Source organism: Notamacropus eugenii, chromosome 2 (genome assembly GCF_028372415.1).
Source record: "Notamacropus eugenii isolate mMacEug1 chromosome 2, mMacEug1.pri_v2, whole genome shotgun sequence".
Classification (NCBI taxonomy): domain Eukaryota; kingdom Metazoa; phylum Chordata; class Mammalia; order Diprotodontia; family Macropodidae; genus Notamacropus; species Notamacropus eugenii.
In genome coordinates this window covers 204,637,462-204,661,443 of record NC_092873.1, presented here as the reverse complement: position 1 = coordinate 204,661,443, position 23,982 = coordinate 204,637,462, and positions in this window count along the sequence as shown.

The following is a 23,982-nucleotide window of genomic DNA, read 5'->3' as shown; positions in this document are numbered from 1 at the left end:
TAAATGAATTTGTCATATTAGTTAACCTTTGAAGCCTTTTATAGCTCTTGCTCTATGATGTCTGGAATTTTTACTAGGGACAAAAATGCTACGTGAAACTGAAGGCAGCATTTAAGACAGAAGTTTCTATCCAGGCAGTGATAATCCTAGAATAGTGGAAGATATAGGAGAGAGACAACAAGGGGTTGTATAGCTCTGACTTTGGTGTAACTTTCTTCCCGCAAACAAAGAAGAATATGGTGTCAAGAGATAAGGAAAATAAAAATAATTCAAGCAAAGTTATCTTGAAGGCCAATTGGAGACAAACAGAAATAATTGACTATCTTAAGCCATTACATAAATTGAACATTACACTTTAGAAACCCTATTATTGCTAACATACTAGTTTATCTTTTATATTGGAGCAAAGGGGACTTTGTTTTTTAACTCAGAGTAATTCTTTCCCCTAAAATCAATATTCAGTTCAACTGCAGTTTAATGTGATAAAATGAGGCTTGAAAATGATTTCTGAGTAAAAACTACCATTCCATCAAAGGTCATTGCACATCAGATACCATTTTCACCCCCTCTCTTCAATCCCATTTGATTGGTTTTGGGAAATTTGACAACATCTTTTTCAGTCATTCTACATGGAAATGCATGTATTCTCTCCTCTTCTTGGCTTCTTTTCTATCATTCAGATGTGAACCTGTCAGAAAGTGTATGAAAGGAATCACCCCTTTGCTAAACAACAAGGAAAAATGCTGGGGGAGTACAATATAAATAACCTCTAATGAATTAATGTAGGAAAGAGCAGATGACAAACAGTGAAATATAATCCACTCAATTGTTCACTTTATCCATGGAGAGCTCTAGCATTTTTATGACCTCAGTTTATGATTCTCTAATATCAGAGTGACTGGTCCCATCTTCCATTGGTCTGAGTTACCATATCATTTACAACTTAATAAACAGTATCGATTTCTTTAGATGCTTATCCACACTCATCATTGACGTAGCACAACATCAATACTACACAAAAGTAAAGCAATGTTAACAAGCATTAGAAAGGACAGAGAACAAGAAATGGAGTTAATAAGCAACCGAAGAAGTCCTGTTTTTCACTATAAATCTATAAAATATGCATAAAATCCCTTCAAGAACCTTTTTTAAAGAGCCTAGAGACTTGGATGAAAAGGGCAGACCACAGTGTGTGAATTACTCTACAACAGATCTACATATGGTATGTGTTTTCCTATACATTTATAGTTTTTATTTAGGGACCTCAAAGGAGTCAAGCCAGAGAACAGATAAAGATAATATGAGCTGTAAGGATATGAATATCTTAAAATAGAGTACATGTAAAAGGCCGCATTTATAAATTTCAGTCCATAAATATTAAAAATATTTGACTGGGCTAGAAAATTTTGCACTTTCCCTATCTTTATCAACTTCTCCTTGGAGCAAACCCATTTGCTACTCCTTTAAAATATTCAGACTTACAATATAAAATAGTGGTAGATTAAAACCTCTTTATCCCCATTGTGAAAACTTAAGAAAAAAAGAAAGGGAATAGATGCAGGTACATAATTCTTTAGCTTCATTTATCAATTTTTTCAAGTTTACTACTTGTGTTTCTCATAAGCACAGCTAGTTTTCTTTTTTCTCTACTTATATCTTTAAAATTTTTTAGGTTTATTTTATTTTTAATTTATGGGATAAAATAAGCATTTCCAAAACATAGCATAATAAAAAATGATTGTACACGAAACTGCAGATCTATTTTGCTCGCAATTCCTTTTAAAGTCATCATGTAAATTTTTTTACCTTCTTTTCCTTCCCCCTTGCCCTGATGGCTACCATGAGAAACGTGTGTGTTTGTATGCGTGTGCTTAAAATCATTCTCTCCATATTTCTATTTATTAGTTCTTTCTCTGGATGTAGATAGCTTCTTCTTTCAAATGTCCTTTGTAGTTAATTTGGGTATTTATATATTAACTGCTTGGTTTTACAGAATTCTTTTAATTTCCTTTAAGGTTCTATATATACGGACAACCACTGACACAACCACTCATAGTAACTCAAAAGCAGAGCAAGGTAATGCTGGCTTAAAGCCAGTTGCGGGGAGGGGTAAGGGGGGAGTCATACTTCAGGTTCTCTAAGTTTATTAGATAGTTAAAGATTTCCTCTAAGTGGAAGCTCACCAAAGCCTTTGTAATGTTGTATTGAAAATATCCTAGAAAATATATAGTCAAAAGTTACTGTAGAACATTCTAAGGCCAGGGATTCTTAAACTGTTTTGTATCAGTGATCTCTGGCAGTCTGGTAAAGCCTATGGACCCTTGCTTTTAATGCATAAGATAAAAATAAGTAGGATTTCAAAAGAAAACAATTATATTGAAATGCCAATTATATTGAAATTATCCAAATTATTTTTTTAACTTCACAGACTCCAGGTTAAGAACCTTTGTTTGAACAAAGTAACATGACTAAGTATCTACCAAGTGCAAAGGACTGCTCTAAGCACTGGGAGATAGAAAGTTTAATAAAATTTTGTCACTGACCTCATGTAGTGTATATGCTAACCATGGGCACAAGCAAAAATTAACTACAAAGTGAAATATTAAGTTAGGTTAAAAAAAAGTGATGTGCGAGGTCCAATGAGGAAAGTCATTATGGAAAGGGGTTATCAGAGTCATGGAGAAGATAGCATTGAAATTGGGATTCAATTGAGTTGGGTAGGAATTTATCAGGTACAGAGGGTAGGAGGATATTCCAGACACAGGGATCATTCCTGACAAGCATCTGTCTTATTTCATATATCAACAGTTATGTTTGAATGTTGTGTTATTAGCAGAACCTCTGTAACTATCAAATCTATTAAAGGTTTACCTGGTTATTGAAATCTCCTTCATGTATTCAAGGCTTTCATAGAGCTCTTTTTACTTTTTTTTTATGATTAAAGACCTTTCAGAGATCAGTGTGGCTTGAGCTACAAATGTTTCATAGCTGAAGGAGATTTCAGCTTAATTACCTAGTCATTTTCCACAACTTTAACTTTTATGTGGCAGTTTGTATTCCATATTATGTGTTAGTCTCCCTCTTGACAGGCCCTCAGCCTATTGTTCTGCAAAATAGAAAATTTTAGCTACTTTGGTCTGTCTTTTGAGCATGACTGTCAACAAAAAGCAATAAATATATTTGTTGACAAGAGGTTTAAAAGTCTTTAATGAGTGTCTGTCCCTTTCTGTCATAGATATATGAGGACACACTTTGGAAGGTGTTAGAACAACGTGATCTGTGTTCTCAATGCACATGACCCAAATTTTATCAAAGTAGAAAATGTCATCATGGACATGTCATTGTTTTTAGTCACATCCAACTCTTTGTGACACTTTTTGGGGTTTTCTTGGCAAAGACACTGGAGTGATTTGCCATTTCCTTCTTCAGGTCATTTTATGGATGAGGAAACTGAGGCAAATAGGGTGAAATGATTTGTCCAGGGGCATACAGCTAGTAAGTTTCTGAAGATTTGAACCTAGGTCTTTCTGACTCCAGATCTACCCACTGTGCCCAACTCGATTCCCCTTCATGGAGTATTTAACACAAAACATGTTTTCCAAAAACATAGTTGTTGCCACCACTCTTGTACCTATCTTTGTGCATACCTGTTCACTAGGTTATTTAGATATTCCCTAGCTTCTATGCAAGGTATGCAGAATAAACTAATATTAGAGATTTAAAAGCAAAAGTTTAGAAAATCAGTCACTCAAAAACCAGACACTGTACTTTGTATATCATAGTAGTTCAAAAATCTGAAAGCCCACGCGCCTCTCTGAGATCCATATGGCTCATTTGCATGAGACTATCTCATCTCTGTACGCTGAGTGTGCACCTTTCTGCCTAAGAATTCTGTCCTGCTGTTTTCTGGAAATTTATGAATTTTATATTTAGACTTTCTTTTGCTTATTGATTACTCTCTAATATCTTTCTGTCCATGACTTCAGAGACAATAATTGGAAACTCTTGAGAGAACATGTTCTCTACCTATAAAATCCATAACCTTGAGCATTCAAACATAACCTAGGGATCTCTATACAAAAAAGGAGGAGTAACAAGGAGTTTGTCTGACGTTGGGTTGTAATCTTTCTTCTTTCTTCTACTGCTATCTAAATATCAATGTACTAAAGTTTCCAGTGGTTTTATCCTTCCTTTGTTGCCCCTGTCCTCTCATTCTGTTATCCTGAAGTCTTTAATTTTATGACTTAATCCTCCCCTTGAGTGAATTAATATATGACATATTTAAAATTATTGGAATACTTTATGTTTCTCAATTACATATAAAAACAATTAAATTTTTTTAAAACTTTCAGTTCCAAATTCTCTGTCTCCCTTCCTCCTTCCCCTCCCTGATATGGTAAATAATTTGATATAGGTTATACATATAATCATGCAAAGCATTTCCATATTAGTCATGTTGTGAAAGAAAACACAGACTGAACAAAAACCCACAAAAAAGTAAAATGAAAAACAATATGCTTCGACTTGCATTCAGACTTCATCTATTCTTTCTCTGGAATGGATAGCATTTTTCATCATTAGTTCTTTGAAATTGTCTTGGATCATTCTATTGTTGAGAATGGCTAAGATATTCACAGTTTTTCATGGTATGATATTGCTGTTCTTGTAGACAATGTTCTCCTGATTCTGTTCACTCCACTTCATATCAGTTCATGTAAGTCTTTCCAGGTTTTTCTGAAATCTTCCTGCTCATCATTTCTTATGGCACAGTAGTATTCCATCACAATTATATACTACAACTTATTCAGTCATTCACCAATTGATGGGCATCCCCTTAGTTTCCAATTCTTTGCCACCACAAAAAGAGCTGCTATAAACATTTTTGTACAAATAGATCCTTACACACACGCACACCTTTTTGAATCTCTTTGGGATACAGACCTAGTAGTGTTGGATCAAAGGGTATGCACAGTTTTACAGCCTTTTGGGCATAGTAAAGCATGCCATATTAAAAGACTTATTCTTTTATGTATTATTGGCTTGTTTGATCCTTTGTGACATACTCTTTAGGTGCTATAACTGGTGGTGCAAATTCAGCTCCAGATCAGTCTTATAATGTACAATGTTAGGGATTACTCATAAATGCTTTAAGCATATATGTGTGTTTGTGTGTATGTATGTCTATATATGTACATATATATATAATGTTGGATTTGATATTCTGGACTATAGGTATTTCTCAAATAAATATTTTGACTTCTATGATTTTTTAATAAAATTTTCCATATCAAATCCAATTTGTGTTGTCTTCCATTAATTACATGAAAAATAATTCATCATCTTTTCTCCCCAAATGTAGGAAAATCAGTTTTAGGAATTTGGAGAGAAGGGATAAATAATGAATATAGGGGAGTATATTAAGATATTTAAATAAAGAAATGTCTAAGAACTGCCACAAAGAGTATGAAATGCTTTAATCAATTTTTCTCAATATCTTTGTTTTTGCATTATCTCTCTTTTCCACTGTATCCCTCTCTCATCAGAGAATTTATTGAACTCCTGGAAGTCTTTCCTCATTTGGACTCTGCATGTGACAAAGTGATGATAAACTCATGGCAAACTTCACAGGTGCTGTAAGTTTCTCTCATACTGACTCTTCATCGTGTAGTATTGAATTTGAAAGAGTAAAATCACTTCCTCAGGGTAGAAACATTCCAATTCTATTATTAATAGACTCTTTTTTACATGGTGATGATGATTGTCTATTAAACAATACTTAACTAGATATGAAAGACCTCAAGTTTCACCATTGAGTGGAATCTCAATAAAGATGTCTAATTTTCCAAAATATTTTTTAGGACTAATGCTGTTGAACATTGATCCCTTCCTTGCAGATTGCATTATTCCTTTACAAAACGCCATGGAAAACAGCGTTAGCTTATTTCTTCTTATAGAATCACTGGAAAAAAAATCAAAACACTCCTTCACTTTATATTAAGTTGTGTCTGGTACCTTGGTACCTCCCAGATAAACAAAGCTCTACCTGGGTGAACTTCCTTTTTTCCCTCATGGAGGATATTTTTATTTCAAGGAGGATAGTTGTTAAGAATCAAATAAACAAGAACTCTTGAATATATGAGATTAAATAAATTTTACATTAATGAAAACATAAATTTGTTAGCTATAGGATTGAGAGATAGAAGACATTTTAGAAGTTATCTTGTCCCTTTCTTTTATGAAAGAAGACACCACCAAGACCCATGTAGAGGAAGTGACTTAAACAAGACCACAGACCCATATGGAGAACAGCCAAGAATCTAATAACTGAGGTAGGTCTTCAGATGCCCAATCCTGTGAGTTCATGTGTTTCTGTCAGTATTCAATTTGTAGTTCTTTTGTTGTTTTGAGAGCTGACAGCTCCCTTTCCTGGATTATGAAGTAGGTCTTCTTCAATTCATCAGATAATCCATGATTCCTTCTATCACATTATCTTCACCACTTAGATAGATCACAATCCCTTAACCTCTCTCAGGGTTAGAAAGGATAAAAAGAACCATTCCACCCAAAAAAAGAAGAGACTCACAAAAATACTTATCAAATTTTTATCTGCTTATTTGTTTAGAAGACTTCTAGTAAGGGAGGCCCCACTGGGAAGCAACCCATTGTCTTTTGGAATAGCTCGAATTGTTGAGAGATTTCTTATGTCAGATTTCAAGTCTAAATTTGCCTCTTTGGCACTTCCATGGACAACACCCATTTCTGGATTCTAGGATGAAACAGAACAACTACAATCCCTGTTCCATATGAGGGCCCTTCAGATGATGGAGGGTAGCTATCATATGCTCTCTGATTCTTCTCATAGGTTAAATACCCCATTCCTTTAAATGATCTTCATATGGCATAATTTAGACTTATTCTTCTATGGATACTCTCAGAATATATTATCACTGTCTTAGATTAAAAAATGTGATGTCAGAGGTAAATGCTCATACAATATGCTCTCTGAACAGGATAATGTCCTTTTCCTTCACATTATACCCCTCTTAATGTAGCTCACAATTACAATAGCTATTTTGGTTTCAGTGTTACACTGTTAAATCAAATTGAGCTTGCAGTCAATAATCCCATCTCCCTGATTTTTTTAGATAGACTACTGTTTAACTAATATATCTCCTTCATTTTGTACTTGTGAAATGATCTGTTGGACTCAAATGTAAGAATTTATATTTATCCTTATAAAATTTCAACTTATTAGATTCAGCCCATATAATTGATGACAATCAACCCAGGCTGTCAGTTTCTTTGGGAATCTCAATTCTCTTATCCAGTCTATTAACTATCACTCCCATCTTAGTGTCATCTCAAAATTTGGTGAGCATGCCATTTATGCCTTTATCAAAGTTGTTGATAAAAATATTAAATAGCATAAGTATTAGTATGGGACACTGGGACACTTCACTGGATTCTCCTGCCAAGCTGACACTGAACAATAACTACTACATTTTATACTGTCTAGGGTTATTTGAGATGAAGGAAAACAGAAAATTGGGGTGAAATTTTATAGATAGTTTCTCAAATAAAGGTCTCATATCTTAAATACAGAAAGAACTTTGTCAAATCTATAAGATTACAATAGTCATTTGTAGTAATCTATAGTCATTTTCTAATTGGTAAATGGTCAAAGGATATGAACAGGTAGTTTTTACAGTGATGAAAGCAAAACAATTTATAAGCATTTGAAAAAATGCTCTAAATTGTTATTGATTAGAGAAATGGAAATTAAAATAATTTTGAGATATCATTTTACAACTGGCTAAAATGGTTGAAGAGGAAGATGGCAAATGTTGGAAGGGATGTGGAAAAACTGGGACCTAATTCACTGTTGGTAGAATTGTGAACTGATGCAATCATTTTGAAAAGTAATCTGGAATTATGCCCAAAGTGTTATTAAGCTACCTATGCCTTTTGACCCAGCAATACCACTACTAGGTCTGTTTCCAAAGATGAATAGGGAGAGCAAAAGGAAAAGAATGTAGATGTTCTAAAATGTTTATAGCAGCTCTCTTTGTGGTGGCAAAGAATTGAAAATTGCAGAGATGCTCATCAGTTGGGGAATGGCTGAACAAGTTGTGACATATGACTTTAGAAAAACCTGAAAAGACTTGTATGAAATAATGAAGAGCAAAAATGGGTAGAACCAAGAGAACACTGTATGCAGTAACATCATTATGTTATAAGTATGATATTAAGCAAATAAGTCATTCTGGCTATTATAAATATCCAAATTAATTCTAAAGGACATATGAGGAAAGACACGATCTGCATGCAGAGAAAAAAACTGATAAATAGAAGTTTGTATAGAATAATTTTACATAAATATACCTATTTGTGTCTAATGGTAACCATTTCTAGGGTGGGGGAGGAGGAAGAAAAAATAGAAATTGACAAGATAACTTTATTATATATTTAAAAGGAATAGCAAGTTGTACATAATAGATTTGCAATTGATGTGCAATTATATTTTTTATATTATAGAAATGCTTATTTTATTCCACAAATTAAAAATAAAATAAATGGGAAAAAGAACTATAACTACATATGTATGTATATCTATGTGAGTCTGACCATTCAATCAATTCTATATCCATATAATTGCACTTTCATCTACTCCACATCTTTTCATCTTTTCTACAAGAAAAACTTGAGAAATGTTATTTAATAATTGACTGAAATTATGTAAATTAAATCTACCTATCTGTATTCCCCTGATCTACCATTTTTAATCATCCTAAAAAAGGTAAAAAATAAAAGAGAATTTTAAAAGCCTGTAATGACCTGTTCTTGATGAAGCCATGCTGGTTATTTGTATTCACCACTTCCTTTTGTAGCTATTTACTAGCCCTCTCTTTAGTCATGTATTCTAGAACTTTGTCAGAAATCAGTCAAAATCAGGAGACTGTAGTTTGTTAAATCCATTCTCTTCCCTTTTCTGAAAATTCAGACTTTGACCTTCTCCAGTCCTGAGGCACTTTTATTCATTCTCCATGGTCTTTCCTTTTTAAGTAATATTTTACTTGTTTCAATAGCAAAATCTGCCGTATTATTTTCCTACTGCAATCCCTCTCATTGAGAGCAAAACAAAAATAAAATCAATTTTAAAATGCAAGCATGTATAATCTATCAAAATAATGTTCCACAAAACTTAAAAAAAAAAGATCTCTGTCTCATTTTGCATTCTGAGAGTTTTACGTCTCTTACAGGAGGAAGGTAGCATGTTTCATCATTAGTCCTCTGGAACTGCGGTTGTTATTATACTGATAAGAGTACCTAATTCTTTCAGAATGCTCTGCCTTCTTACCATATTGTTCTAATTGTATAAATTGTTCTACTGGTTTTGTTCACTTCACACTTCATCAATTCTTAAAAGTCTTCCCAGGTTTTTCTGCAACCTTCTCCATCATGTCTTACAGCATCAGAGTATTTCATCACCATCATATAGCATAATGTATCATCCATTCTCCATTTTATGGGCAACCCTTCAAAATTACATTTTTACTACCTCAAAAAAAAAGCTATAAATACATCCTTGGAGTTTTTTTGCTTAGAACTAATCCCTCTCTTAAGCTGCCCCCTCTCTAAATTCCCCCTCCTCACTTCTTCCCTCCTATTTCCTTATTGAGTGACATATATTTTTCTGTACCCAGTTTTATGTATGTGTTAGATACACACACACACACACACACACACACACACACACACACACACACGCATACACACAGACACAGACACAGAGAAGCCGAGGCAGAGAGAGAAGGAGAGAGAGGAAGGGAGAGGGACAGAGAGAGACAGAAACAGAGAGACAGAGAGAGAGGAAGGGAGAGGGACAGAGAGGGACAGAAACAGAGAGACAGAGAGAGAGGAAGGGAGAGGGACAGAGAGGGACAGAAACAGAGAGACAGAGAGAGAGGAAGGGAGAGGGACAGAGAGAGACAGAAACAGAGAGACAGAGAGAGAGGAAGGGAGAGGGACAGAGAGAGACAGAAACAGAGAGACAGAGAGAGGAAGGTTGTACCTCCCATACCTTCCTCCTGGTTTGTATTGACATTTACTTACTTGTATACCCTAACTATGTGAGATGATCTCTCCCTCATTTTTCTTCACCCAGTATGAGTCTAGGCCGTCCTCTTGCCCTGAGGCACATCCTTACTCAGGGTGCTGGAATGCTTTGGTGCAGCATGCTCCTGACTTTACATATCCCTGGCACCCACAGATTTTTGTCTGTCTCACAATGCATACAGGGCTGAATAAAGGACTCAGTGCGACTTTATTGGATTTCTCCATCAGGGATTGACCTGGTATATTTTCAGATCTGTTTGGAAGAGTTTTGTGAAGGGGAGCTCTGCTGTCCTACTTCCTATAATTCTACCGTCTTGGCTCTGCCACTCTCCATGATCTTTCAGATATCACTAAGTGCCTCTGTAGTCACATCTGCAGGTTCTTTTAGTACTTTATTTACAGTAGGTAACAACTTGGACTCATCAAGGGAATCTTAAGTATTCTAATCCTATCTTCTTACTTATTTGAGGCATGAACTCCCTAGTTCTCATTTTTATCTCAACTTTTGTCTCTGTTGAGTTTGCTCAGAAAAAAATCAAAGGCAAATATTTGCCAATTTGGCCTCAATTTTGTTGGGTTTGACCAACTTTTTCAAATATCTGGGTTTTTTTTTAATCTCTGGAGGGCAAAAAACAGATATTTGGAAAAGTGGGCCAAACCCAGCAAAATTCCTAAATGTTGAAATGGAATTGTACAAAATCACAGAAATGGCACTAAGGGACCACTTTCAACAGACCCTAATCAGAGTCAGTAACGTAGGCCAAAGACAACAGCAAATTTTGTTAGAACAGTAAAAACAGTTAGAGTGATATAAAGCAATATGTTCAGGCCAATTTGACAAAAGAAAAAATTATTTAATATGCTTGCTCTTCCTTCTGTTTCCCTGTTTTGAGAAAGGTTGGTTTACAATACAAACTGAGTTGAAGATAATATTCATTAAAATTTATTTGAAACACACAAAAAACCATGGTTTCCACTTTTCACTTTCTCAGTTTATATCCAGACCTCATTCAGCAGCACACCTGGTAATCGTAAAGGCCACAGAATGCTAAAAAAAAAAAACAAAAAAAAAACCCCAGATTTTTTTATCCCCAATTCACAACATTTAGTTAGACACCTCAGTGAAGACAGAGCACAAATAGGGACTTCTTGCTAAATACTGCTATTTTCTTTCTTTCTAAAACATTTTAAAGAATTTCTTGGAAAAACAAGACCCTTAAAAGAGCTTGACCCCCTGAAGGGGAAGATGATTTCCAAAACATCTGTTCTCTCTGTCATTGCTTTTCCAAAAGGTCTGTTGGGATTTGATGTACAACTTTGAACACTACCTTCACATGCTATGCGCTCAAAATCCAAAGGTGCCAGAATCAAGAGTAGAAATAGCTCTTGACAGAGGTTTCTTGACCATCCCTTGGGTCCAATTTATCTCTTAAATCTTGTTACAATGAAATATGTTTTATTCATCTGAATAAGTTGGTAACATATTTCTCTTCTTCCCTCCCATCATGTTACAGACATATTTACCATCAGTATAACTCATGGATTCATTTGGTTAACCTAGATATTATCCTGGAGATAATTATAGAGAATCTACCTATGAAAAGAAAGTATTTATCAGAGGGGAAAAAAAAAAATCACAGGAAATACCCTTGTTATGTTCCTTCAAAGACTTTTTCACATTTGCTAAGTCAAATGGATTTTACAATCTATTTCACTTTGGACTTAGTAAAATCATTTTCTGAAGGCCAGAAAGAGAAATAAATTTTCTTCTGTCCTCTCTCTGAAGAGGTATCCTTTTAAAATCAGAAGAGATGGTGAACTGTTATAAATGTGTGATGCAGTGGACAATATTGTGATGAGAGACTTCAGAATGATATAGAAACTCTTGATTTTTTTTTTCCTAAACGATCAGGCAGAAAAATGAAAATGGCAGAGATTCTGGAGGGGGATAAGATTCTAGAACCATGCTTCATGAGTTAAATTTTACATATGGGGAAGTACTTTACTGACTGATTTGTCCCAGAAAATCGTTAATGGTCTGTTTTGTTTTTTCAAGAAAAGAAAAAGAAAAGATTTTTATTTTTCAATATGTTGTCTCCTTGACACTTAAAGCTGAGTAAGGTTTAAAATCCTCACATAACTACATTTATAATTAAGATTAGAAACCACTAGAAACTGAAGAAGAAATAAGAACATGTATTTTTCTTTGAAGAGGTATAAGACTTGTGGGTATGAAACATCACATATCTGTACATATATGTACACATATGATGCTACGTGGGTTAGTTTTGCGGAACTATTTTTTCTCTTTATTTTTTCTTTTTCAAAAATTTTTGTTTTTTAAGGCATGGCTACATATTGGAAAAAGAGAAGGAATACATTAAGAAATTAAGGTAATATTAAATACGAAAGACATCAATAGAATTACTATCTTAAGCACCAGCAAAAATGGCACTTTTTTTTAACTGGAAAGTTATTGAACATCTCTTATTTATTTTAGATTTTCTCAGTGAGTAAGTACTATCTGCTAGTTTGTTGTTATGTTTCTGTATGTATGTCTTTATTTCTTTGTCTTTCCATTTTTTTGTTAATGGTTTAATTTCTTGAAGGATTGATCACATTTTAAGCTTAAAGTTTCATGGGTCCTCACCAATAGGAAAGTTACCTAAATAGGGCATTATAAATGTAGTCCCAAGACATCAGGTTAGTGGATCAATGTCTTTAATTCTTGGGGCAGGAAGGTGGTGGTTGAGATGATCATAGAAGGTAGGAACTGTATTATACTACATTTGCTTAAAAAAAATCCCTAATCTAATAAACAAAATTGCCTGAACTTAGGAAAATTGACTCCCCCAATAAGTTGCTAAGATATAACAAATTAGTAAAAGAATGGAAATGCCAAATTGATAAATCATAAAAAAAAGAATCCTGGTATGGTAGAAAAATGAGGTAGGAGAAGCCTACAAAGCAGTTAGCACTGCGGTGTTCTCCAGTTCTGCTCAACTCCTGGTGGGGAAGTTCACCAAAGAAGATCTTGGAAGAAGGAGATGCTGAGTTTGAGTTATTTTGAAATCCTATCCAAACCCCAATATACATGTATTGGTAGCTGAATGTTATGGCTTGAGAATAAGCATCTGTGTGTTCTGTTTGATTGGTAGTGTGGTTTCAGGATCATGTCCAGGAAATGTAGTCAGCATTTTGGGATGCTGGTCCTGATTCTGTGCAGAGGGAGGAAACCAGATTCCATGGGATCTTTTTGCCTCAAACTTATCATGACATTCTCATGTTAGACTCCAAAGTCATTTTAAGTGTCATCATAGATGCTTCAGGACAGTGAACATCACATGTAAACAAGTTTCTGAGAGGTTTCTTTTGCTTTATTATTATATTTTGGACAGTATAGTTCCCTTGGGTATTATGGCCTGACTATGTACAAAGAAAACCCAAGACCATTAGCCCTGTCACCTTAAAGCCTAGACTCCCAGAACCTCAAATGCCAGTCAAACCTTTTTTCCAGTAGTCTTGTTTTATTTTTGATTTTGCTTTGATTTTTTTTTGAAGTTCATCAGTTGGGAGAAGAATAGGTTTAGTTAGGGTAAAATGTGACAGACTATTTTCTCACATTGTATGTTTTGTTTTGGGATAGCTGCCCTCACTTTCTCAATATTGGGCATGTTTTCCTTTGTTCTTATACTAATGTACACTCCTCCATTTGGAAAACTTAAACCTCACAATGCACTGATGAGGTACATTACTTCATAGGGTTATAGTTTTTGAGCTAGAAGGGACCATAAAGGCCAGCCAGTCAATCAATAATTATTTTTAAGCACTTACTATGTGACAGACATTATTCTAAGCACTGGCCATTGAGTCCACCCTCCCCATTTTACAGATGAAGGAACCAAGGAACAGAGACATCACAATTGAGTGAAGGCAGGATTTGCATGCTGGTCTCTTCCTGATTCTAAGCACACAGATTCACCTGGTATGTTATGCTCAGAATTCTTAGTGTACCCTTTGTCCTTGCCTCATATTTAGAGTTATGTATTCATTTAAATTCAGTTAAATAAATCCATAAACTTTATTATGAGCTACTGTGTACTAGGCACTATGCTAAGTGCTAAGGATACAAAAAAAGGCAAAGATAGAACCTGTTCTCAGAGAGCTTATAGTCTAAAGGGGGAGAAAACATGCAAATAAATATATTCAAAGCAAGCTATACACAAGATAAATAGGAAGGCTTCCAGGAAAAAGATCCAACTAAAATGTCATCTTTTTCCTGGAAGCCTTTATCAATTCCTCTTAATTCTAATGCCTTCCTTCTGTAAATTATTTCCTATTTTAAGTTTTCAACATTCATTTCCACAAAATTTTGAGTTCCAAATTTTCCTCCCATCTCTCCCCTCCCCCCACCCCAAAGTGCCAAGCATTCTAATTACCCTTACGACCAACCTGCCCTCCCTTCTAACATCTCTCCCTTTCCTTATCCCCATCTTCTCTTTTATCCTTTTAGGGCAAGATAAATTTCTATACCCCATTACCTGTATTTCTTATTTCTTAGTTGTATGCAAGAACAATACTTGACAGTTGTTCCTAAAACTTTGAGTTCCAACTTCTCTTCCTTCCTTCCTCCCCACCCATCCCCACTGGGAGGGCAAGCAATTCAATATAGGCCATGTATGTGTAGTTTTGCAAATAACTTCCATAATAGTCATGTTGCATAAGACTATATTTCCCTTCATGCTATCCTGCCCCCCGTTTCTTCTATTCTCTCTTTTGACCTTGTCCCTCCCTAAGAGTGTTGACTTCTAATTGCTCCCTCCTCCTATTGCCCTCTTTTCCATCATCCCTCCCATCTTGCTTCTCCTCTTCTCCCCCACTTTCCTGTATTGTAAGACAGGTTTTCATACCAAAATGAGTGTGCACTTTATTCCTTCCTTGAGTCAAATGTGATGAGAGTACGCTTCATGTTTTCTCTCTCACCTCCCCCCGTTTTCCCTCCATTGAAAAGTTTTTTTCTTACCCCTTTTGTGAGAGATAATTTGCCCCATTCCATCTCTCCCTTTCTCCTCCAAATATATTCCTTTCTCACCCCATAATTTCACTTTTTTAGATATGATCCCATCCTATTCCACTTACTCTGTGCTCTCTCTCTCTCTCTCTCTCTATGTGTGTGTGTGTGTGTGTGTGTATGTGTGTGTGTGTGTGTGTCATCCCACCAACTACCCAAATACTGAAAAAAAGTTTCAAAAGTTACAAATATTGTCTTTCCATGTAGGAATGTAAACAGTGCAACTTTAGTAAGTCCCTTATGATTTCTCTTTCCTGTTTACCTTTTCATGCTTCTCTTGATTCTTGAGTTTGAAAGTTAAATTTTCTTTTCAATTCTGGTCTTTTCATCAAGAATGCTTGAAAGTCCTCTATTTCATTGAAAGACCATTTTTCCTCTGAAGTATTATACTCAGTTTTGCTCTGTAGGTGATTCTTGGTTTTAGTCCTAGTTCCTTTGACTTCTGGAATATCATATTCCAAGCTCTGTGATCCCGTAATGTAGAAACTACTAGATCTTGTGTTATCCTGATCGTATTTCCACAATACTCAAATTGTTTCTTTCTAGTTGCTTGCAATGTTTTCTCCTTGACATGGGAACTCTGGAATTTGGCTATAATATTCCTAGGAGTTTCTCTTTTTGGATCTCTTTCAGGAGGTAATTGGCGGATTCTTTCAATATTTATTTTGCCCTCTGGTTCTAGAATATCAGGGCAGTTTTCCTTGATAATTTCATGAAAGATGATGTCTAGGCTCTTTTTTTGGTCGTGTCTTTCAGGTAGTCCCATAATTTTTAACCTGTCTCTCCTGAATCTATTTTCCAGGTCAGTTGTTTTTCCAATGAGATATTTCACATCATCTTCCATTGTTTCATTCCTTTGGTTTTGTTTTGTGATTTCTTGGTTTCTCATAAAGTGATTATCCTCCATCTGTTCCATTCTAATTTTGAAAGAACTATTTTCTTCAGGGAGCTTTTGAACCTCCTTTTCCATTGGGCTAATCCTACTTTTGAAAGCATTCTTCTCCTCATTGGCTTTTTGAACCTCTTTTGCCAATTGAGTTAGCCTATTTTTAAAGGTGTTATTTTCTTCAGCATTTTTTGGATCTCCTTTAGCAAGCTGTTGACTCACTTTTCATGATTTTCTTGTATTGCTCTCATTTCTCTTCCCAATTTTTCCTCCACCTCTCTTACGTGATTTTCAAAATCCTTTTTGAGCTCTTCCATGGCCTGAGACCATTATGTTTATTTTGGATGTTTGGGATGCAGAAGCCTTGACTTTTATGTCTTTCCCTGATGGTAAGCATTGCTCTTCTTCATCTGAAAGAATGGAAGAAGATATCTGTTCACCAAGAAAGTAACCTTCTATAGTCTTATTTTTTTTCCCATTTTTGGGCATTTTCCCAACCAGTTACTTGACTTTTGGGTCCTTTGTCAAGAGTAGGCTATTCTCTGGGGATCTGTAAGATCTCAGTTCCTCCAAGGTGGCATAGTCAAGCGTGTACACTGGTCTGGGAGCAATAAGAAACTTTTGTGCCCAGAATCTGTGAGTAATAGAGTTCCTTCTCCATAGCCACCTGGTCTCCAATTTCACCAAGCCAGCACTGGTGGCTGAGATTCAACTAAGCTGCTCAATTTCCCCCAGAGGCTTTAGGTGGGACAGGGCCACCTCACAGGGTTGAGGTACAGATCAGGTGCTCAGATCTCCCAGGAGCTTTAGAATCCAACATTGGATGCAGGCTGCTGTGGGAGCTGCTGCCGCTGCAGCCTGAGGCTAGAGCTATGGAAAAACTCTTCTCCCTTTTCAGTCAGCTGAAAAAACCCTCTCACTGACCTTTGGTGCCTGTGGGTTGAAGGATCTGCAAACTGCTGTTACTGCTGCTGGAGATTCCACCCTGGAGGCCTGCTCGGGTCCTCCTCTTGGCACCTTGCAGTGCCAAGGCTGGTCTGGGCTCCACTCCGCGTCTGGTGTGACAGATCTTTCCCATTGGCCTTTCAGGTAACCCTGGGCTGGAAATCTCCTCTACTCCACTGTTCTGTGGCTTCTGCTGCTCTAGAATTTATTGAGAGTCTTTATTCACACATATTTTATGGGCTGTGGGGAAGAGCTAGTGTATGTGTGTCTTTCTACTCCTCCATCTTGGCTCCATTCTCCTTTGTTTTGGCTTTTGTCTTGCCACTGGACTTCAATGACTCTGGAAGAGAGAGTGAGGCTGAGGACTTTGTGTAGCTCTACCTCACTTAAATCTAATCCACTCTTGAGTCAAGACATCACCCCATGATGTCCTTGGCCCTCTTTAGAAATGGACCACATCAGTAATAAAAGCATTCTATTGAAAGGAGTCAGCGGAAACACTGCTAAATGAATATAAAATAAGTGCAAAGTAATATAAAATAATTTAAAGAACTAGAAAGCATTTACAGGTGGGGTGGGTAGAGGTGGGTGGGATACATTGCATAAGAGATTGTGTGGGACTGAGCTTTACTAGTTTTTGTCAAATTTGACCTAAGATCAAGTGTGGCATGTGGCATGTAGTTAAGTGATATTTATATCACTTTAAGGTTTAAAAAGTGATTTACATATATAATCTTCTGTGTTCCTCACAATAATCCTGAGGACTTAGGTTAAAGAAAAAATGATATCCTGGGAAAGAATGTGTAACAAATAGAGGGGAACCCACCTGTTCATATATATGTGCATCAAAAGCACGGAAATAGAAGATGGGATGTTTTTTATGAGGGATAACTAGAAGGGAAATCTCACTGGAAAGGAGAGTATGTGAAGGGAGGAGTTAAGAAATAGAAAATGAAATTGGAAAAGTAGGTGGAAACCATATTGTGAAGGGTATTAAAAGCCAGGTTGAGGATTTTTAGTTTAGGTTTTGTTCTAGTGATAGTAGATAGGCACTGAAGACTTTTTTTTGAGTCGAGGTGTGACATAGTCATATCAGTCTTGATCTAGCGATTTACAATCTAAAGAAGAGATAGGTACCAGACTTGAGACTTCACTGATGTAGAGAGAGTCTAGTGAGGAACTTGCTTTAACAATGGAAGTCTGCATGAACCTTCTGTTCGTTTGATAGTTTTAGAGAATTGCCTAGACTGAGCTCTAAGAGTGACTTGTCTAAGGTTGCCCAGCTAGTGTGTGTCAGAGGATTGACTGAAGCCTAGGTCTTCCCAATTCTGAGGCCAGTTCTCTTTTCTGCTGTGCTGCCAGTACTCAGATATATCAGATTCATATATACAGCTTCCTACTCAGAAAAGCATGCAAAACAATCATGAAAATATAGCTGAATTATGAGAAAGTAATTATTTTCTTGGATGAGAATGGAAACATTGCCATTTATTTTACCTTATAGACAAATTTCAGAGCTCACAGATCAAGGAGAAAATATTGCAAGAAGCCAAAAAGAAACAATTCAAATATTATGGTGTTATAGTCAGAATTACACAGTTCCACATTAAAGAACTGGAGGGTTTGGAATATGATATACCAGAAAGCAAAGGAGTTAGGATTACAACCAAGAATCACTTACCCAGTAAAATTTCATAAAATCATTCAGAGAAAGAATGGAAACTTCCCAAAATAGAGGACTTAAAAGCATTTCTAATTTTCTTTTGACTTGTCAACAAACATATAGTCAACAAGAATTTATTGAGTTCTTACAATATGTCAGGCATTGTATTAAGTATTGGGGATATTAAAAAAATAAAGCAAAAATAGTTGATACCCTCAAGGAATTCATAGTCTAACAAAGGACAAAACATATAAGCTAAGCACAAATAAAATATGTACAGAATAAGAAAAATATCCTCATGCCAGCATCCCATGGAGCTACCAATCTCGTAGGGGGCTTGGACAAAAACACAGTTATAATGCATAATGTTAGATATAAATATATTATAACTGTCACTTTCAGGATCCAAATCCACAGTCTTAAGGAAGTGTGGGATATGAACACAATGTTTTAGAATACTCAGTCATACTATTGACAAGCTTACTGCAATTATATTGATATCCAGGCAAGGGATCTGGAGAAAGGCTGCCAGCATGGTGGGTGAATTCAGTATGGAGTATTTATGGAAGGACATGGAAATAGAAGAACAGGAGATAATGAAATGTGGGTGGGTGTGAAATTGAAAATGATTTAAAATTTTATTTTGTTAAGACTTAGTCAAGCTAGATTTAATATTTCCCTTTCTTCATTCCTTATGCTTGCAAATCTATACAGGCAGCTTCAAATCACTTGACTCAAGATTTTATTCTTATAACTTGTACTTACAGTCTTGTAATTTCACCCATCACCCACATTCTAGAGAAAGCTTACTTAACCTAAAGGTCAAACTGATTCAATCAAAGATGTAGTCACTCCTAATCCCCCCAAATCACATCTTATTTATGGTTAAGGAGGTTTCGGAAGGTGAGGTTCAAATGATGTAATGTGAAGCTGGTGTCAGAGAGTTATTCTCTTTCAATCAGAAGGCACACCTACATTATTCAAGATTTTTGCTCTGTCATCCTGTTAATCACTATAAAAGAACCTGTCAGCCCTCACTAGATGTCTTTGGTCATTGAGAGGTCACTGAACCCATTTATGGACAATTGCCAGCCTTGCTAATAATAGATGGATTGTGTTCAAAATTTCGTCTCTCAGAATTTCCTTCATGATGTGGGCTGACTTGTGAGGTGTGTTACTGAAAGTAGAACCCACATCAATGAAATGGAAGACCCACTGATGTATAGGTACACTAAAGAATAATGAAGCATTGCATAAAGTTATAAGAAGGTTGTACCAGCATCAGTTCTGGAAGACTTCATGGAATAGATGTCATTCAACTTAGAATTTATAATATGTATAAGAATTCTTTCTACAAGTGAGCCAATTAATGAACATTATTATGCCCCCGAGCAGTAGAGCACTGGGCCTATAGTCAGGAAGGCTTGAGTTCAAATCCAGTCCCAAACACTCACTGGCTGTGTGATTCTGGGCGAGCCACCCAATCCTGTTTGCCTCAGTTTCCTCATCTGTATAATGTGTTGGAAAAAGAAATGACAGAGCACTCTAGTAACTTTGCCAAAAGAAGTCCCCCCAAAACAAAAAAATAGGGTTATAAAGAGTTGGACACTACTAAAAAACAACTGAACCACAACAAATCAAGCCCCTACTATGTGTCAGGTCCATGCTCAATGTTAAGCATATGACTCTAAAAGAGAGATAGTCTTTACTTTCAAGAAACTTACATACTACTAGAGGATATAATATTTTCATAAATAAGTCAATACAAAACAAAACTGGTAACATATGGAACACTAATGTTTGGGGGAATCAAGAAAGGCCCCTTAAATGAAGCGAAACTTGTATTGAACCTTGAACAGAGCTAGAGGTTCCAAGAGGCAGAAGTGAGGAGGGAACAACTGGTTGAGAGTTTGTGCAAAAGCCATGAAGTAGAAGACAGGAAATAGCTTATAGGGGATAGCCAGTGGGCTGGTTTGGCTAAAGCATAGAGTGAATTAAAAGGAAGAGTAATATGCAAATAGCCTGGAAATATAAATGACAAACATAGAAGTTTAAATTTTTTATCATGATGTGGCTAAAGCCATAGATGGCATCCTTATCAAATTCAGAGAAGACACAAAACTATGAGAAACAGCTAACACCATGTACAACAGTCAGAGTCCAAAAGGATCTTGTTAGCTAAAGCACTGGGCTGCATCTAGTAAGATGAAACTCAATAGAGAGAGATGCGAAGATATACCATAGTATAAGCAATCATCTTCATAAGTATAAAATTGACAAGGCAGGAATGGATAGCAGTCATCATGGGGAAAAAAAAAAAAACCTGGAGTCTTAGGGACAAGTTCAATATGAGGGAGCAATCCGATATGGTCACCAAAAATAACAGCCAAAAAGTTTTGATCTTGGGCTACACTGAGAAAGGCACACTTTCCAATCATAAGGAGATGACATTTCTATCATACCTTGTTCAATCAGACTTCATTTGGAGTACTAGATTCAGTTCTTGGGGACATATTTTAAGTTGAATACTTATATGATGGAGAATTCTCAGAAGATAATCAGGAATGTGAAGAATCTTGAGGATGGTTGAAGAAAGTGGATATGTGTAGACTGAAGAAGGTGAGACACCAGGGGACTTGAGAACTGTATCAAAGTTCTTAAAGAGCTATCCTGTGAAGAACCTAGACTTAGTCTTTGTGGCTCTAAAGGGCAGAATCAAGGATAACGGAAGCATTTGGCAAATAGGGTGGTTTATGCTTGATGTCAAGAAAGAAAAGAATTTCATAGTTATTAGTGTTATTTAAAACTAGAATGATTTACCTCAAAAGGCAGGTCTTCTAACAGAAGTCAGATGACCACTCTTCAGGTGTATTATAGTAGAGATTCCATTTGTAGATGGGTTAGATTGAGGGGCTGCTGAAGTTCCTTCTGACTAAAATTTAAACAATGGACAATTTAAACAATAATTACTCAATGTTTGGGCAAGGGGTGTCCCATATCACTGATGAGAGGTAATATAGAATAATATTGAATCTTAGGGTTAGAATTTAAGCTTTAGTAAATTCACAGGGGAGATCATCCTTACATTTTCCTAGGATCTAGGAAAGCTAGGTCAGGTTTACATTTATCATGAGATCATTCAGATAGCCATTGCAACCCTGAACTTACTTACATCAACTAATACCAAACCCTATTAATTCAACTAAAATATAATATCTTCTGCAGGGAACAATGATCACAGGATCATAAGTATATTGATGGAGGTGAAAACAACTTCAGAGGTCACCAAATGCCACTCTAATTGTAATTGCTGGTAGAGATAAGCCCTTGTTCCTTAGTTTAAGATGGGGAGGGGCCATAAGTTATTGTTTTAGTTCATTCTTTAGAGTTCTTTTTAAAAAATATTGTTTTAAAAATAATTTTTATAGATAATTTTTTTCTCACCATTTATCCCTTCTCATTATACCCTCTCCACTTCTACCAACACTCTAACCTTGTTGCATCACTTCAATAAACAGAAGTAAAAAAAAATTAGACAAAAACCAATCAAAACAGTAATTGAGCTTGAATGTGTATTTATCATTCTTCTCCCTTAGCCTTGCACCTTTCTAGTGAAAAGAAGATATATTTCATTATTTGTTTTTTGGGACTGACTGATTATTGCAATTATTCTGAGTACGATCCCTATTTAGTGTTTTCATGTATAGTTTTGTAGTCATTGGTCCTGTGCATACAATTATCCCCTCTCTAATCTGTCTTTTACATAGCAGTGAACTTTATATTCCTAAAATGAAAGTCTGATCATATAATTTCTTTGGTACAGAAGTTTCATTGGCTTCCCATTGCTTTTAGGATAAAATACTGTACAAATGCCTCTATTTGTTTATATTTCTGTATGGCAAGATAATATTTACAACTCATAACTTTATTATTATAAGAGCAATTAAAAGTACTATATGTAGATAGAGGGTGTGGATATAAGGTGACTTTGATGGCACGATACCCCCCAAAACAAAATAAAGTGGTGAGAAAGAAAATTGCACTGAAAGGAGGGGGGAGATTTAATGGAGTAAATTATCCCACATAAAAGAGGCATGAAAAAGCTGTGATAATGGAGGGGAACATAGGGGTGGGGTGAGGTGGGAGTCAATGCTTAAACCTTATTCTCATCAAAATTGACTCAAAGAGGGAATAGCATAAACACTCAGTTGGATATAGAAATCTATCCTACCCTATCAGAAAGTAAAAAGGGATAGGGATAAATGGAAGAAAGAAAGGGGAATTAATAAAAGGGAGGGTATATTAGGGAAGGCAATGATGAGAAGTAAAACATTTATGAGGAGGGAAAGGGTCAGGGGTAAGACAGAAAGGGGATAGACAAAAGAAAAATAGCAAGGAGGGAAAAACACAGTTATCATAACTACAAATGTGAATGGGATGAACTCACCCATAAAATGGAAGCAGATAGCAGAATGGATTAAAAACCAGATTCCTATAATATGTTGTTTACAAGAAACACTTTAAAGGTAAGGGGCTGGAATAGAATCTATTACGTTTCAGCTGAAGCAAGAAAGCATTGGTAGAAATCTTAATCTCAGGCAAAGCAAAAGCACAGTTAGATCTAATTAAAAGAGATAAAGATTCAGTAATGGACAATGGAAAGAGAGCTAATATGACAGAAAAGGAAAATATAGGATGTTGGAGGGTATGTGGGAAAACTGGGACACTGATGCACTGTTGGTAGAGTTGTGAATTAATCCAACTATTCTGGAGAGCAATTTGGAGCTAAGCTCAAAGAGCTGTAAAACTGTGCATATCCTTTGGTCCAGCAATACTAAGTCTATATCCCAAAGACATCCACAAAAATTAGGGAAAAGGACCTATTTGTACAAAAATATTTGTAGTAGCCCTTTTTGTATTGGGTTAAGAATTGGAAAATGAAGGGATGCCCGTTAACTGGGGCATGACTACACAAGTCATGGCATATGATTGTAATGGAATATTATTGCACTGTAAGAAATGAAAAGCAGTATGATTTCAGAAAAAGCCTGGAAAGAGTTATGTGAACTAATGCATAGTGAAGTGAACAGAACCAGGAGAATGTTGTACATGGTAACAACAATATTGTTCGATGAAGAATTGTGAAAGACTTAGCTATTTTCAGTAGTACAATGATCCAAGACAATCCCAAAGACTAACGATGAAACATGTTATTCACCTCCAGAGAAAGAACTGATATTGACTGAATACAGATTGAAACATGTTATTTTTCACTTTTATTTTTTTCTTTTATTCTAGTCT